A 17,781-nucleotide genomic window follows, 5' to 3' on the forward strand; every position below is an offset into this window, starting at 1 on the left:
CAGTTCCAATTGGTAATGTACCTAAGGTACATGGAGTCCATTTTTAAGGAGAGAGCAATTAGCCTGGGGCCCTAAATAGCAGGATCCCAGGCCAACTAAAGTCAAAAACCAGCTAAACACCAGGCAAAAAGTTTGGGGGTAACCATAGTCAGATATCCACCTTCCTACACAACCCCCCCAAACGAAAGGAGATAAGGCTATCCTTGACCAGGTAAGCCTATATTGCCTAAGTGGCCATATAAGGAAGTACCAGCTCTGGCTTGGTTACCCCCTATCTCATGGTCCACTAAGCAATCCCTCACCCTAAGGGTATCTGAGGGTCTCCACCATAGGGAATCTCTACCTGTGGTGTGTCTTGGCAAAGTTAAAGGCTGATGTTGAGATGGAGTACTGAAGTGAGATTCCTCTGTAGGACTCAGCTTCCTCCAATCACTTTCCACCATGTAGGCCTTTCTTTCTTTGACTGAGTTGCACTGTGCTCTCAGGGTCAACCTCTGGCTACCTAAAGCTGGAGGCTGGGTCTCCTTGGTCGGCTTACTGGAGGGACAGTTCAGGTTTGGGCCCTTTCGGTCCCAGGTTTGGCTGTGCCCAACAGAATCCATCTGTGGGAGGTCCCTAACTAATTTTAAGGGGGATCCCTCAGGAGTTTTTAAAGTTTTCACCTGGCTAGGGCTGCTAGCTTCGGTGCCCCTAATCTGTTGATGTGGGTGCTTTATTTGACAGGGGTCCCTTTGGGGCTCACTGTCCTTCTCGTCCTCTGCAGCCCTGGGCTGACTAAGGCAAGGTAGAGAGGGGCAGGATACCTGCTCCAGACTGGGTCCCACCAGAGAAGGGTCCACTGACACCAGAGGCTCTGTCAGGCTAGGCCTGACCACCTCTGGGGCAATTCCTTCATCAGGGGTAAGATCAGTTCCCTGAGGAGGCTGATCCTTTCCTAAAGTCTGGTGGGAGGGAGATTTCTCTTCCTCCTCAATGCTCTCTGTTTGTGTGGAGTGATCCATCTTTTCAGGCTTCACAACACATGTATCAGTTTGAGTTTGGACTGTGGCCATCACAGCCCCACCAACCTTTTCAGGAGGAGACTCGGTTTGGGTATGGGCTGTTACCATCACAGCCCTGCTAATCTTTTCAGGAGGGAAGTTAGCTAAAGATGGGGCTGAGGTACCAACCTTTTCAGGAAGGACATCTTGGATTGGGGCTGTAGCCATCACAGCCCCACTAACCTTTCCATGGAGATTTACAATTCTAGAATGGGTTTGTTGTTCAACCTCAGCCCAGGCTGAGATTTCCGAATCATTACCAAGTAGGCAATCTAAAGGCAAGTTTGCTGACACTGCCACTCTCTTTGGGCCAGTGACACCTCCCCAGCTAAGATTGACTACTGCCATGGGATGTTTGGTTTCTATTCCATCAATGTTTGTCACCTGATATTTGGCATCAGGTAAAAGTTGCCTTGAGGGGACTAGACATTCGGCCACCATGGTGATGCTAGCCCCTGTGTCTCTAAAGGCCTCAACTTTCAAGCCATTGATGAGGGGTTCTTGTCTATATTTGCTCAAAGTATTTGGGCAATCAGTGAAATTGGCAAACCCCATGCCAGTCTCATAGACAAGATCAGTTGGGGACCTGGTTAGGCCAGAGTCCACCTGTGTTCCAAAGGTAAACCCACCCAAATTCTTGGGGGGGCTCCCACCACCTGGGGGACCACTGCTAACAGTGACAGGAGGTGTTGGAGCCTTACCTGGAGGTATATTTTCCTATTACCATTCTTTGGACAACAGCTGTCTGTTTTCCAATGGCCAACCTGTTTACAGACATGGCAGTGAGGCTTTTTCTGTGTAGAGGAAGTGTCTTGGACCCACCCCCATCCTTGGAGTTTTGGGGCCCTGGGGAAGTCTTCCCTTTTGATTTATCCCCACCCTTCTCTTGAGGCTTGGTAGTCTCTTTCTTTTGGTCACCACCCTGGTTCTTAGGCCTGATCCTGGTTTTGACCCATTTGTCTGCCCTCTTACCCAATTCTTGTGGAGAGGTCAGATCAGAGTCCACCAGGTGCTGATGTAGAAGCTGATTTTGACAATTACTTAAGATTTGCTCTCTCATAATTACATTATACAATTCTGTATAGTCTGTAACCTTACTTCCCAGCAACCAGCCCTCCAGAGCCTTAGTGGCACATTCAACAAATTCAGACCAGTCCTGAGTCTGTGTCTTCTGGGTGACTCTGAACATTAACCTGTACTGTTCAGTGGTTAAGCCTAACCCATCAATCAGAGCACTCTTCAGGACCAGGTAGTTTCTAGAATCCCCATCACTTACTGCGAGGAGTCTGTCTCTGCCTCTACCTTCAAAGGAGAGCCACAAGATTGCTGCCCACTGCTCCTGAGGGATCTGCTGTACTCTGCAGGCCCTCTCAAGTGCAGTCATCCATTTGTGGATATCATCCCCAGCTTTGTAGGGGGGCACAATCTTACTCAGGTTTCTATTGTCATAGGACCTGTCTTTATCCTTTTGGATATTGCTGCCACCAGTGGATCCTAATCCACCCTCTCTAGGCTGTCTTGCTCTAGCAAGTATCTCTTTGGCCAGGGCAACTTCTAATTCTTGCTTCTGGATCCTAAGCTCAGCCTCTCTCATTTTGGCCTCATGTTCCCTTCTCTGAGGGCTAGACATCACTCTTCTGGAGTGACCATGAGAACCTCTAGAAGCTTGGGAGGTATTGGACTCACCTGAGTGATTCCTCCTCCTCCTTTGCTCCTGGTTAAGTCCACTTGGGGGTCTGAATGGGTTGGACCCACTTTCAGCCCCAAATAGGCTTAAGTTAGCCTGGTTAAGCCTACTGACTAGCACCTGGCTATTTCTACCATCATCAGAATCACTTCCTTCCTCCTCCTCTTCCTCTTCTTCCTCATCCTCAGGCTGAGTATCTCCAGTGACCTGGTTTTCCTCATCTATCTGGATGACAGGGACAGGGGTGTCAGTGTTATCATCTTCAGTGGGAGAGCCTCCAATTCCATTCCCTAAAGGGGCCTGGTTTGGAGGTCTTTAGAGCTTCTGACTTTTCTAAAAGCTCTCTGAGGTGATCTGCTGTAGGGGTAGGACCCGTTTTGATTCCTCTTAAGGAACACAGCTGCCTCAGTTCTTTAAAGTTAAAGATAGCAAATTTGGATGGTGCCCTTGGAGGGTCACTCTCAACAGAGATAGGTCCAGTGGATCCCTCTGCTCCAGACATTGCTCTAGTGTGGGTGAATATGTTGCAATCTACCTACACTGGTGTTTACCTACTAAACCTATCTAGTAGTTGTAGTCAGGGTGTGCTACTCCCTATCCTCTACAACAACTAAGTTCAGTAGAACTTAAGTATACTAGTCTTGTTTTAATGTACCTATCAGGTACCTGTATGATCTTTCAAATGATACTCTCAAAGATTGTAATGGTAAAACACCAGCAAGCTCAAATCCCAATCCGCTGCTCATCAATGTGAGAAGTTGGCCTGGTATATGATGCTCACTAGTTCTAGTGATCACCTTGTACCATGCCAAGCAACCCTTATGATGATTGGTTGTAAGTCAACCTTATAGACAAGCTATCCTAGGGGTAGAATGGACTAAGCAGTCTTAGGCTGAACTCTGTAAAGGAATGTGAAGCAAGCTGTTTTACCATACACTATCCCCTTGAATGCCAAATGAAAGGACACCACACAGATCTATATTGAAAATATATATAGATTTATTTCTACAAATATCCCCTATACTCTTTATGAGCACAGAAGCAATTGTGTTAAAACAAAACACAGTTTAAATATACAAAAGTTGCACAATATGGATGAGCCCAAGGGGCCACCTAAACCATATACTAAAATAGTGGTATAAGAACCACTATGGGGAAAGGAAAGAGGCCTAGGGCCTGAGGAATCGCTGGAGCTGTACGGGACTAGCAGTGATGAAGTCGGAAAAGGCCCGCGGGACTTGGGTGCAGCGCTTAAAGCGCACGCATGCACCAATGCAATGTCAATGGTACGTAAAAGTTACAAAGTTAGTGTTTAAGGAACCTTCCGATGGACCTACAAGGATAAAACTTTAGACACAGGCACTAGAGGTGTATACCAGTGTGGGAACACCGGCGTTGCTGAGTTACCTCACCCACAGGAAGCGGGTGCACAGGTGTGAAGTAGTGTCGGGTTTCGTCACGCAGGTCGATGGTGCTTGGAGCTGAAGATGCTGCAGGCGGGTCGTCGAGGAGAGTTCCGGTGGATCCAAGGGTGGATCTGAAGAGGTGAAGACCTGAAAGCAGAGGGGACAATGTTCAAAGTCACTAGCCAGTGACTACCGTGGATCCAGGATGGAACTAGGCATTGTTGGGTGCAAACAGGTGAAGAAGTGAAGATTGTCTCTGCAGCCATGTGGACACGAAGAGGTCAAGGACGTCCAGACGTTGGTCACGAGCTGTCCCACAAAGGCTTTAGCTGTCGGCGGTGTCGGCTTCTTGATCGGAGCAAACAGGCCTTGGCTAAGGCAAGCCACGCAGGAATCGATGCAAGCTTCTTACTCGGACCAGCCAGGTCAGAGCGGGTGCTCCTTTTCAGGGGAGCAAGGGCCAGTCTGGAGCAACCAGACCAGTGGTGTAAGTTGTCGCTTTCATCGCCAAGATGGCCGCTAGCCACGTGGCAATTGGTCGGGATGGCGCGTCGAGTGGCAAAGTGCAAAAGAGCCCCACGCAGATCGTGGAGAAGCTGGGGGGCTGATCTTCGGTGCAAATGCTGCTCGGTGTCGGGGCTTCTCAAACCCCAAAGCACAGCATCAAGGATACCTCGGGTGCTGCGCAGTCAGCTCTTCGGAGGTCTTCCAAGATGTCCGGTCCCACGTCTCTCGGTGCCTCCACGGGTCTCTTCTTTTCAGGGACTGTGGATCGGGCTCTGAGATGTCTGGGAGTCTGGGTCTTGTCAGGCTCTGGGCTCTGGTGGGAGGCGGCGGCAAAGCAGACGTCGAGTTGCTGGTTTGTGCCTGTATTCACAGGGTGGTCACTCCTTGGCCACAAGGGAGATTCTCTTCAGTCTTCTGTGCAGCAGAATGTCGAAGTCCAGTTTTCTCCTTAGTTTCAAGTCGAGTTCAGGATGATCTGAAGTCTTGGGACACAGCTCGTACTCTTATTCCAAATCTAGGGGCCGGATTACCTGCTAGGTCCCTCCTCTGGGTGGGACCAGGAAAGGGGGGTGGTTACACCCCCTTTCCTTTGTCCAGCTTCGCGCCCAGACTGGGGCTGGAGAGCCCCAGCACCGGTTTGAACTGGCATATGTACAGGGACGATTCAGAAAAGGGGGTTGTGCTGAACAGAGTGTCTGAATTAAGCAGACCACTCTTACCCAGTCCAAAGATCAGGGCTTGATCCATCACCGTTATTTAGCTCACTGCCCCATCCCAGCTCAGAACCTGGCTATATGCAAATTAGTCTGTCCCTGGCCCAGTGCATCATGGGAACAGGGCAGACCAAACTACCAAGCCAATTCTTCACCAGAAAGGATACAAGCTACCGGGGACCGGTTTCTGGCATTTCAGCCTCTTCGGCCCGGCTTGCTTGAATCCTGATGGAGCAGTGAGCAAGGGACTCATGTCTGAGTATACCCTGCCACACCTATAGTGGCCAAAATCGATTCAGAAAAGGGGGTGGTGATGAACAGAGTGTCTGAATTAAGCAGACCACTCTTACCCAGTCCAAAGATCAGGGCTTGATCCATCACCGTTATTTAGCTCACTGCCCCATCCCAGCTCAGAACCTGGCTATATGCAAATTAGTCTGTCCCTGGCCCAGTGCATCATGGGAACAGGGCAGACCAAACTACCAAGCCAATTCTTCACCAGAAAGGATACAAGCTACCGGGGACCGGTTTCTGGCATTTCAGCCTCTTCGGCCCGGCTTGCTTGAATCCTGATGGAGCAGTGAGCAAGGGACTCATGTCTGAGTATACCCTGCCACACCTATAGTGGCCAAAATCGATTCAGAAAAGGGGGTGGTGATGAACAGAGTGTCTGAATTAAGCAGACCACTCTTACCCAGTCCAAAGATCAGGGCTTGATCCATCACCGTTATTTAGCTCACTGCCCCATCCCAGCTCAGAACCTGGCTATATGCAAATTAGTCTGTCCCTGGCCCAGTGCATCATGGGAACAGGGCAGACCAAACTACCAAGCCAATTCTTCACCAGAAAGGATACAAGCTACCGGGGACCGGTTTCTGGCATTTCAGCCTCTTCGGCCCGGCTTGCTTGAATCCTGATGGAGCAGTGAGCAAGGGACTCATGTCTGAGTATACCCTGCCACACCTATAGTGGCCAAAATCGATTCAGAAAAGGGGGTGGTGATGAACAGAGTGTCTGAATTAAGCAGACCACTCTTACCCAGTCCAAAGATCAGGGCTTGATCCATCACCGTTATTTAGCTCACTGCCCCATCCCAGCTCAGAACCTGGCTATATGCAAATTAGTCTGTCCCTGGCCCAGTGCATCATGGGAACAGGGCAGACCAAACTACCAAGCCAATTCTTCACCAGAAAGGATACAAGCTACCGGGGACCGGTTTCTGGCATTTCAGCCTCTTCGGCCCGGCTTGCTTGAATCCTGATGGAGCAGTGAGCAAGGGACTCATGTCTGAGTATACCCTGCCACACCTATAGTGGCCAAAATCGATTCAGAAAAGGGGGTGGTGATGAACAGAGTGTCTGAATTAAGCAGACCACTCTTACCCAGTCCAAAGATCAGGGCTTGATCCATCACCGTTATTTAGCTCACTGCCCCATCCCAGCTCAGAACCTGGCTATATGCAAATTAGTCTGTCCCTGGCCCAGTGCATCATGGGAACAGGGCAGACCAAACTACCAAGCCAATTCTTCACCAGAAAGGATACAAGCTACCGGGGACCGGTTTCTGGCATTTCAGCCTCTTCGGCCCGGCTTGCTTGAATCCTGATGGAGCAGTGAGCAAGGGACTCATGTCTGAGTATACCCTGCCACACCTATAGTGGCCAAAATCGATTCAGAAAAGGGGGTGGTGATGAACAGAGTGTCTGAATTAAGCAGACCACTCTTACCCAGTCCAAAGATCAGGGCTTGATCCATCACCGTTATTTAGCTCACTGCCCCATCCCAGCTCAGAACCTGGCTATATGCAAATTAGTCTGTCCCTGGCCCAGTGCATCATGGGAACAGGGCAGACCAAACTACCAAGCCAATTCTTCACCAGAAAGGATACAAGCTACCGGGGACCGGTTTCTGGCATTTCAGCCTCTTCGGCCCAGCTTGCTTGAATCCTGATGGAGCAGTGAGCAAGGGACTCATGTCTGAGTATACCCTGCCACACCTATAGTGGCCAAAATCGATTCAGAAAAGGGGGTGGTGATGAACAGAGTGTCTGAATTAAGCAGACCACTCTTACCCAGTCCCAGTGTAAGAATTGGCTTTTGTAGTCTGGTCTGCCCTGTTCCCATGATGCACTGGGCCAGGGACAGACTAATTTGCATACAGCCAGGTTCTGAAACTGGGATGGTGCAATGAGCTAAAAAACGGTGTTGGATCTAGCCCTGATCTCTTGACTGGGTGAGAGTACTCTGCTTAATTCAGAGACTCTGTCCATCACCACCCCTTGTTGTAAAATATGTACAGGGACACCTTGTGTGCCCCAGGCATGTCTGATTCTATTCAGCCCTGTCCTACTCAAGACACAAAATCCTGTCTGGGGTGGTGCTAGCACCTCCCAAGGCAGGAAACCCTATGTCCAAGCCGCCCTCGCTGGAAGGACTCCCAGCAGCAGGAGGTCAGACTTGTGTCTGTGGTGGCAGCATCCATTTTGTGATGCTGAGGCTCATGTTTAACTTTACCCGGGTTTCAGGTTATGTACATGTCGTGTCCCTCTAGAAGGGTGGAATGCTACCCCCGTCGCCAGAACTGGCGAGGGGGTAGTATTCCAATTTGTATGACACCTTACTCGACATGTTTTGATAAAGCCAAACCAAAGATAGCATTTAACCGCGAGGTTCATAATGCACTTAATAGTATATGGTATGGCAGTATCATGAAACAGCTAAAGGACTTGGTTCCGAAAGCTGCAGACAGGCTCAGCTCATGCCAGAGCACCATCTCAGATATTTCCAAGCACTCTGCCTCCAGGATTGAAGAGGCCTTCCATAGGAGTGGCTGATAGGAACATATGTGTCCATTTTAGGTTAGATATAGATATACTATATCTAAGAGGTGATTACACCAACTTACCCCAGCTGATTGATCAGCCAGTTGTGTCAAATGTGGAGGCCAGGCCAGGGGTGGCACAATACATGCTGCAGCCCCTGGTAGGCCTTGGAACCACCTATGCCCTGGGTACCTAGGGTACACTGTTACAGGGGCCAATAAGGTGAACCAGTTCCAATTGGTAATGTACCTAAGGTACATGGAGTCCATTTTAAGGAGAGAGCAATTAGCCTGGGGCCCTGAATAGCAGGATCCCAGGCCAACTAAAGTCAAAAACCAGCTAAACACCAGGCAAAATGTTTGGGGGTAACCATAGTCAGATATCCACCTTCCTACAGACCTCCCTTCACTTGTGTGACTGTTCTCTCTGCCGCCCATTTCCAATAATAAGACTTAACCCACTCTCTGCTAGGTAGTAAGCTAAGATCTTTTTCTTCTCAAAGGTTCCCCAAGCCTATTTCAAGCAGCAGTGTTTTGACATTATGGAACCAAGCAATTTTTTAAAAGCAATCCAGCTCAAGAATCTCCTCGGTGGCAGTCACATAATAGACCAGTTCAGGTGTTTTTTTAATGCAATGCCAAAATAGAAGAGGTCAAAGCCTCGCTTCATCAATAATTGTAGTTCTGCCCAGATCTAGTCGTAGGGGGGTAAGCGGGGTAATCTTGGGAAGTGAGCATAATGATCTTAAGAATGTATTCTCTGCAAGAAGCAGGCCCTTCATATTGTCAAATCCCCAGATTTCGACCCCGTAGAGAGCCAAACCAACCACCTTCTGATCATATATCTGTAGTGGTGCTGCAATCGGTCTAGATTGTGATGACCTATGTTCTAAAATTATAGCCCCAGAAGTCTTCCTCTGCTGTAGAATTTACTTCGAGATATGATGTTCCCATTCTATTTTTTCTGTGAGGGTTATACCAAGATATGCAATGGAGTCTACCCTTTCCAGCGGAGTCCCCCCAGTAAAAGTTTTCCTTTAAATGATTTGTTGGGGTTCATTACCAAGAGTTTGGACTTTGAGGTGTTTACTTCTAGACCTCTCCTCACATAGAAAGACATGAAGCGATCTAGTAGGAGTTGAAGGCCACTTAGGGTTTTAGAAACTAAAAGCGTATTGTCCGGCAAAAGCAATGTGCTTATTTTTACACACCCCAATGAAGGGGCATCTGCATGGGCTTCTACTAAGTAATTCACCACTCCATTTACAAAAAGTGAAAAATAAGGTGGGGGCTAAAACACAGCCCTGCTTCACCCCTCTTACAACCTTTATTGGGACTGTCAATTGCATTTGATCCCCCCAGCGTACCTTCGCAAAATTGCCTTCATGAAGGTCAATTAAGAGTGCCAAGATGTCATGGGGGAGCCCCTGATCAAAACGTACTTGACAAAGTGAAGCCCTTGGAATAAGAGCAAAAGCTGACCTCAGGTTAATAAAAGCAGTATAAAGACTACCCTGTTCCAATGTCACAGACTTCCAGGCCAAGAGGCTAAATCAAAAAACCTGATTGATAGTACTGACCTTTTTCCTGAATCCTGCTTGGAAGGGAGATAATATATCATTCCCTTCCATCCACTCGGAATTTTTGTTAGCAGGGCACAAGAAAAGACTTTCTGTGCCCCATCTATCAGACTTATCGGTTTGTAGTATGAGGGCAGTGATCGATCTCCCTTCTTGAAGACCGGGATAACCTCGGCTCCTTGCCAAGAAGGGGTTATAGGAGCCCCAGCAGCTATACCATTAGCAAGTAACCACATATAGTTAGACCATTTAGGAATATCAGCTAAAAATACATCACCAGGTAGTCCATCTGAGCCTGATGCTTTATTTTTAAGAATAGAACTAATTCTTTCAGTAATATCTGCAGCTGAAAAAAAATTACCATCAGCCATCCTGTAAATTGGTTAAACCTAAGGAGGTATCTTCAGAGGTGGACATTTCTAATCCAGAATAAATTCCGGAAAAGTGGTCAAACCAGACTACCACTGTGATATTATTAGTGGGTGGACTTGATCTCTCAGCATCTCCCCTTGTTACAAGAAGCCAAAATTGCTTTTGATCTTTCAATTTGCAAGCAGCATTGATCTGTTTCCAACAATCCTCCACATGTTCCCTTTTGGCTTCCCTCTGTGCTTTCTTATATGCTCTTCTAGCTATACTTATATTTTTAGCTTTAATCTCAGCTGCCAGAAGTGACCGTGCCTCCTTTCACATTTTGTCAAACCAGGAATAATGAGAATTAGCAGCTTTCTTGGTTTGATGAGGATGCTTACATACAAAATGGGAGGCTAACTGAGTGAAAAAGGACAAGTGTATATCTGTAACCATTTTAGGTTCATCTTGTTGGTCGGCTCTAGAATAGAGCCTATCAATATTTTCTTGTAGAATTAAATTTATAGCATGAATCTTATCGATGTCTAATGCTACCCGCGGCCATTTTAATAGTCTATTATCATTTGTGGGTATAAAACTCTAAACAAAAGCATTACCTCAGAGGTAGCACTGGTTTTACTCAAGGAGGAGGTCATAGAAAGCTCAAGTGGATAGTGGTCACTATCAATTGTTTCTCCAACCACCATATTCTGTACTTCTGGCCATAATTTGATATCTATCAAAACATTATCAATACGACTCATATTGGATGTCCTACTAAAGGTTTTGGCTCCCATCTTATCCGAGTTTGTGCGGCCATTTGCTGCCCTAAGACCATACCTAAGAGATATGGCCTGAAGCTGCAGGGCAGTTTGAGTCAATTTTTTGATTGGTGGTAAATCAAGGGTAGGTACATGCCAATATGACTCGACCTGGTCACTGTTGGATATATCCATCGTACATAACGGTTCATATGTACAATTAAAATCACCTGCAACTATCAGAGGTATTGATATCTCCCTCTCTTCAAGGATGTTTTCTAATACGTTAAGGGTTGCAGAGGATATGCCTGCCTTGGCCCTGCGGGCATAAAAATTAAAGATATCCACCATCCTACCATTTCTACCGCTGAGGCTAGCTGCAAGTATATTAGGATCGTTAATTTAAATCTCTCTTATTTTACATAACAAATCAATCCTGATCCAGATTAGTAGCCCTCCCGCTGGTCTTCCTGGTCTGTATGTGGTAGCCGATTGGTATAAAGTAACATACCCTGGAATATAAGTCAGTGTAGTGGACCAAGTTTCCTGTAATATACATACATCAAATTGTACAATATGTTCAATTAAATGAGTACACATCATCTTAGATTTTATTCCAGCCGCATTCCACTTCAGTGTATGGAGTGATGTTTTATTTTTGTCTAATTCTTGAGGAGTAGTATGATGGCTCCTCTCAGATGATCTACTCGTCTGTGAAACTTGGGAGATGGTTTGCTGATCATACCGTAATATTGTTTCTTTTCCCCCACTAGCTTCGATGCCTTGAGCCAAAAGGCTCAAGGCATCAAAGCGGCGTTGTAGCCAAAGAAGCAGTTGTTGAGCCTTCTAGCTGTAAAATCTCCGGGGCCTGAATAATATTTCTATTATGGGGACTGAGATTTTTACAAGGTGGGGTGTCATGACACCTCAGTCAATCATTCTGAGCTACTAAGGAATCGTATCCCAACAAAACACTACCTCTTCTATTCATATGTGGGTGTACTAAAGCAGAGGGACTATATTTCATCTGAATGTTAGTGGTGGTTGGAGAACAGGTTCTTGTTTCTAAAGCTATTAATTTGTGGACTAGATTTTCATCACTTAAAGGAAGTTCAATAGAATCTGTGGGAGAGGCACCATTTGATATTCTTTTAGCCCAAAGAATATCATCTCTAATAATAGATCTACACCCTCTTGTTTTTCGAATCCAATGGATTGATTTATTGAGTAATGAGTGTTGATCCTCTTGTCTGCCTTCCAATGAAACCTTGGCCACATTAATCATGAAAATACTCTTAGGGCTTTTGATGGAATCATAATCCTGAATCTGCCCTAGAGTACTATAATCTCTATTCATCATACACTTTGAACTGGGAGGACTTATATTTCTGTGCGCTATAGGGCTGCATATTTGGATAGACATTAAGGGAACTGGATTTCTCTTAGGCCCTTCAGAGGAATTATTATTTTTAACGGGGACACCAACCGTTAGAGGGCTGGGGAGCAAAAGACTAGATTTTACTGTTGTTGGTTCACTTGTTGTCAAGCGGTTCACCTGATTTGATAGCACTAAAATCTGTGTTTTAAGTGAATTGATTTCTTCCCTTAATTCTGAAATGAGCTTACAAGTATGATTCTCTTCTTCTGAATGCTGTGCTCAGGAGAATTCCCCCCTTTCCCCCAATGATCACATTCAGGCTATTTGTACCTGTGAAACCCTTATTAAGCTGTGGATTATCTCACAATATCACTTCCTGACAATCTGCCAATAATTCCATCTGTTCTGGAAGTGGCGAACATCGATTAGATAGTGGAATTGTAAGAAGTGTGGGAGTGATATTCCTACCATTATCGGTGTTGTTGTCTAAGACGAGAGTAGGGGGGGGAACCTATCTCCCTATCATTGTTCTCGGTTTCGCGCTGCATATCGATGTTTTGGTCAGGAGGCTTAGGGACCTTGGGGGCAGTGCTTCTTGTGGTGCGCTTTGCGAATATAGAAGGAATTAGTTTTGTTTTGATGACAGGGCCAGGCTCTATGTCTGGTTCAGTGGTGAGATATTGCTCCCCTGGCTTAGAGGTAAGGACAGGAGTACTGGAGGGAAGAGTCAGAATATCTTGATATTCTACCAGTAATTCATCAATACAATCTAAAACACAATTTTGGGCTGCAGATTTACGCGCAGATTTGGCTTTCCTAATTTTCTTACGCCCCCCTTCTGGTAGCCTATTCTCCTTATTGGCATTCACAGTTAGTTTCCTTTTCCCCATTAGAACAGAGAACGAAATAAACAGATGTCAAAATGCGTTTTTGATTGGGCAATTTATCTCGTTTTTCCTTAGATAAAAATGCAATATATCGCCTATGCAATGTCAATGCAAGTATAACACACAGTTTTTGGGATATCTAGTGTACACAGGTCCTAAAGGATTCCGCCATGTCCTCGTGATTTGATCAGCCAAGTGGGGGAGCCCTGCCTCTTCCTGGCAATGAGGCGTTGTTTAATAGGTGCACACGATGATAACAGCACCTCCAGGTGCGTGCAGCGGGGCTCTCTGGGACTTGGAGTCCCTCCTCAAGATGCTGAGTGGCGGCGAAGGCAATAGCTTAATCCCTGCTCATACGCGCTTTTCACGTGAGCTGTGTGACCCCACAAGTCTCTATTCACCCAGAAAAAATGCAGCGCCAGTCACCGTAGCTAAGCGCTGACTAAAAGACTGAAAGTCAGGTAGGCAGGATTCTCAGCACCAGCATCCACTCACCGGCTCCTCCTTTCCCAGTCCGCTCGTGGCACACCCGGCAGTCAGCATCTCAGAAGGTCCCAGGTCCCGGGTCTCTGTCAGTGTTGCCAACGCCTCATCAGCTCATTAGCTCAGCGCTCAGGAAAGGGGGCGTTATGCTTTGCAGTCAGGACATCAAAAACTGGATGCAACTCTTTAATACTTCATCAGCCACAAAGCGCAACGTGTGGGATGTGGATCATTCGAAAACCTTAGGACATCATCAGGGCTGTGAGGTAAAGAACAAAAAAAAACATTTTCACAATCCAGTTCTTAGTGTATCCACACAGATACTACATATTCATTTTATATGGACACTATTCTAATACTCATGATAATGACACTGTACAAACATTTCTAACTATCAATAATCATCCTGCATATATAACATTCGATACTGTCCACATATAATACTATATTCACCCACCTTAACACAATATCCCCAACTGTGGCCTCTGTCACATTGCATTCCAACATTGCAACCTTGAAACCAAAATAAACATACTTCATCAAAAATACACAGCTTCTATATGCTGGTACCGAATTCTATTATAGGACCGGAGGCTTCAGATTATGCTTCTCTTATCTTTACCGCAAAACACAGCAGCCAATGAAAACACATTTTTTCTTGTATAAACAACTACATTTCCCATTATGCATACATATAAGCCACGCCTCCATAGTCCATAAGAACCCTCTGCGTGATCCCTTCATCCTCTTTCTTTGCTGCTCACAGCAAGAGTTAAGTGCACCCTTTCATGTTTCCCTCACTCTGCTTTGCATGGGGGTTTCATTGTTTCTTTAATTAATTGCATGGGGTGTGTTATGGTGCTGATTGCCTCTAGGGGGTTTGGGTCACGAGTTTACAGCTGATTTAGGAGCGCGCTCTCACCTTACACGTTACCCGACCTCCGAGGTCCTTTGTGTAAATGCCCGATCTATTGTGCTGAGTCTTAAACCAATTCCTGGTCATATACGACGCTTCACCGCATCTGAATCTTTGGTCTTTGACCGGGTGGTTGCGGTGGCCGTTCCCTCACGGAGCCTTTATCCCGGCCAATGTTTTGTTGTCCCCGTACTTGCGCTCCGAGCACTGGCATCTGGGCTCCCTAATCGCCGGGTGGCTCTCGGCTGACGCGCGCTTCCAAACACACGCAATTGGGCTGGTTTGGGCTTCCTTTTGGGTGGCGCGACTCAGCGCGACTTTCCAAGTCATAACGAACACGCAATTTTCAGTCGGTTCGCCGCTCCACTTGCAGATTGCCTGCTGGGTTGTAAAATACTGGCCATAAGAGAGTGTGCACACGCTCTATGTATATTGTGACTGGCCCAGGTTCCTGACCTATGAATACAGCTTTGCTGAGGGGGTTTTGGAAACTTTTAAGAATAGTTTGTGTTAGTATGCTGTGGGCTGACCCCCCCCCCCCCCCCCCCCCCCCCCCCATTACCCCTCCTGGTGGTTGTGAGCCTGGTGGTTGGGATCCTAACAGTTTTATATACAGCCAACTCACTCCACCGGTTACCATGGAAGACTGGGTTCAATACCCCAATGAGAATGATGAGGAGGAGGAGGTTTATAACAGGCAGCAGGAGGCTGTCTTGGAGGATAACTTGGTAGAAACCCTGGACGCCTCGGTCCAGTCCTCTGTCAATAGGGCAATGGAGACCACGGTTCCCCAGACCGCCCAGCAGGCACTGGCTGCGGCCCCGCGACCTATTAAGAAACAACTGGAGAGTTTCGACAAGCGACATGGTTATGGCAAACAGCCTCAGAAGAGGAAGTCAGATGCTTCACCGTCTGGTGAGGGCTCGGTTCCCTCAAAGCAATGGCCACATGCCCAGGCACTGCCAATGCTGCCCGCTAGTGGGGCAAGCGACGATTCTTATTCAGGGGTTAAAGCTAAGGCCAAGCAGAGAGTATATACGGACACGGACACTACCACCACGGGCACGGACACTGATACCGATACCTCCGAGGAGCTTCCTCCTCCTCCAAAGAAGGCGAAAACTTCCCTTCCGTCAGCTTTGCAACCTTCCAATACCCCTTTCACATTCGATCCTGCAGATATCATGCACCCCCGCTCTTCAGATTGGAGCCCGCCGCCGGCGGTCTCTGATTACTTGCATGATAATCTTAGGAGAGGTTTTTCCAGAGAAGTGCGCAATCGACTGTGGTCGGAATGCCCACGGCCGGATCTGCCAGACAAGGTGGCGGAAACTCCTGAAATAGATGCAAGTCTACTGACGTTTTTGAAGAAGTTCTCCAAAGATCCCAAACGTGGCATCGACCGTGCTTGGCGCGGCTGCCAAGATAAGCTGCTGGACGTTGTGGGCCCTTTGGCCAAAATTTTAGAGATGGCATTAGCGGCCAAGGAGGGTGCTACTCCGGTACACCCTGATATTCTAGCGGGCTGGACCCAACGAGCCATATGCCTCGTTGGCAACGCTAATTGCGCGATTTCAGCTGAAAGACGCAAATCGCTGCTCATCAGGATGGACAGTAATCTCACAGAACTGGTGGCCGCCGAACCTGGTCCCTTAGCAGGCGGACAGCTCTTCGGAGAGCACTTTGTGAAAAGTGTCTCAAAATATTTAGGCACTTTTACTTCTCTTGATAAAGCGCAGGCAGGAATAAAGAGAGTTTTCCACCAGGGTGTTTTTAATCGGATCGGACGAGGCAGGGGCCGCTCGTCAGGCCGTGGCTTCCAACAAGGCTCCCAGAGAGGCGACTTTGGTCACGGAAGAGGGGACTGGCACTCCACACGGGGCGGTACTTTCTACCCTTCCTGCAGAAGATTCAACAAGGGACGATTCCAGGATGGCAACAACAGGGCCAACTTCAAAGCCCAGCATTCAGCAGGTGAGTGTTGTAGATCACTCTCATCTCTCTTTGGGGGGTCGTACGCAACATTGCCTTCTGCAGTGGCAGCAACTGACTCAAGATGCGTGGGTGTTGCAGGCCATCAAAGGTTTTCGCTTGGAATTTTATTCTCCTCCTTTTCAGCACGATCTTCCAGCAGATCTCTATTTTTCCCTACAAGATCGCAGTTTTATCACCCAAAAAATTGCAGAGTTGCTGCAGAAGCACGCGATTGCTCCGTGCAATGAGGGGCCTCACGGCTTTTGCAGCAACATCTTTATTGTGCAGAAGAAAGGGGGTAGGAACAGACTTGTTCTGAACCTCAAAGACTTCAATCCGTTTCTCACCTACAACCATTTCAAGATGGAAGGGATCCATCTGTTAGCAGACTTGTTGCAAGAACGGGATTGGATGGTCAGGTTAGACCTCAAGGACACCTACCTCTCAATTCCGATCTTCCCGCCACACCGCCGCTTCCTCCAATTACGGTGGGATGGTCAGTGGTACGAATACTTGGCCCTTCCTTTCGGGCTCTCATCGGCACCTTGGTGTTTCACCAAGGTGATGAAACCAGTGGTCGCACATCTACGGGAGCGAGGGGTAAGACTGATAATCTATCTGGACGATATTCTGATCATGGCGCAGAGTCCAGCGACGCTCCTCCAGCATCTGCGTCTTGCAACAAACCTACTCCAGAACTTGGCGTTCGTGATCAACCTCGCGAAGTCAGTGGTTGTCCCGACGCAATTGATAGACTTTCTCGGTTTCCACGATAGACTCCAAGGCGGCTCAGCTGTGCCTTCCCAAGGCGAAGTTGAGAGATCTCCAAAAAGAAATCCTTGCCTTACTGAGTAAGCAGATGGTCTCGCTCATGGCCATTTCCAGAGTAGTGGGGGTTCTTGCCTCGTCGATTCAAGCAATATTTCCGGGTCCTCTGCATTACAGGGCCCTTCAGCATCTGAAGATCAAGCACATTCAGAGAGGGTTGTCTTATGCAGACAGCATACCATTGCCTCAGGAAGTCAGGACCGAACTACAGTGGTGGCTGGGTCACATAGACGCCTGGAATGGCAGGGCCATCTTCGGTTCCCAACCAGAAGTGGTTATTGAGTCTGACGCCAGCTGCTGAGGCTGGGGCGCGCGTTGCGGTGACATCTCCACTGGCGGAAGTTGGTCTCCGCAAGAGTTGTCATTGCACATAAACTGCCTGGAGCTGCTCGCAGGGTCTTTTGCAATTCGGACACTATCCCTGAAGCAGACCTCCTTTTGCATTCTTCTC

This window comes from Lissotriton helveticus, chromosome 10 (genome assembly GCF_964261635.1).
Source record: "Lissotriton helveticus chromosome 10, aLisHel1.1, whole genome shotgun sequence".
Classification (NCBI taxonomy): domain Eukaryota; kingdom Metazoa; phylum Chordata; class Amphibia; order Caudata; family Salamandridae; genus Lissotriton; species Lissotriton helveticus.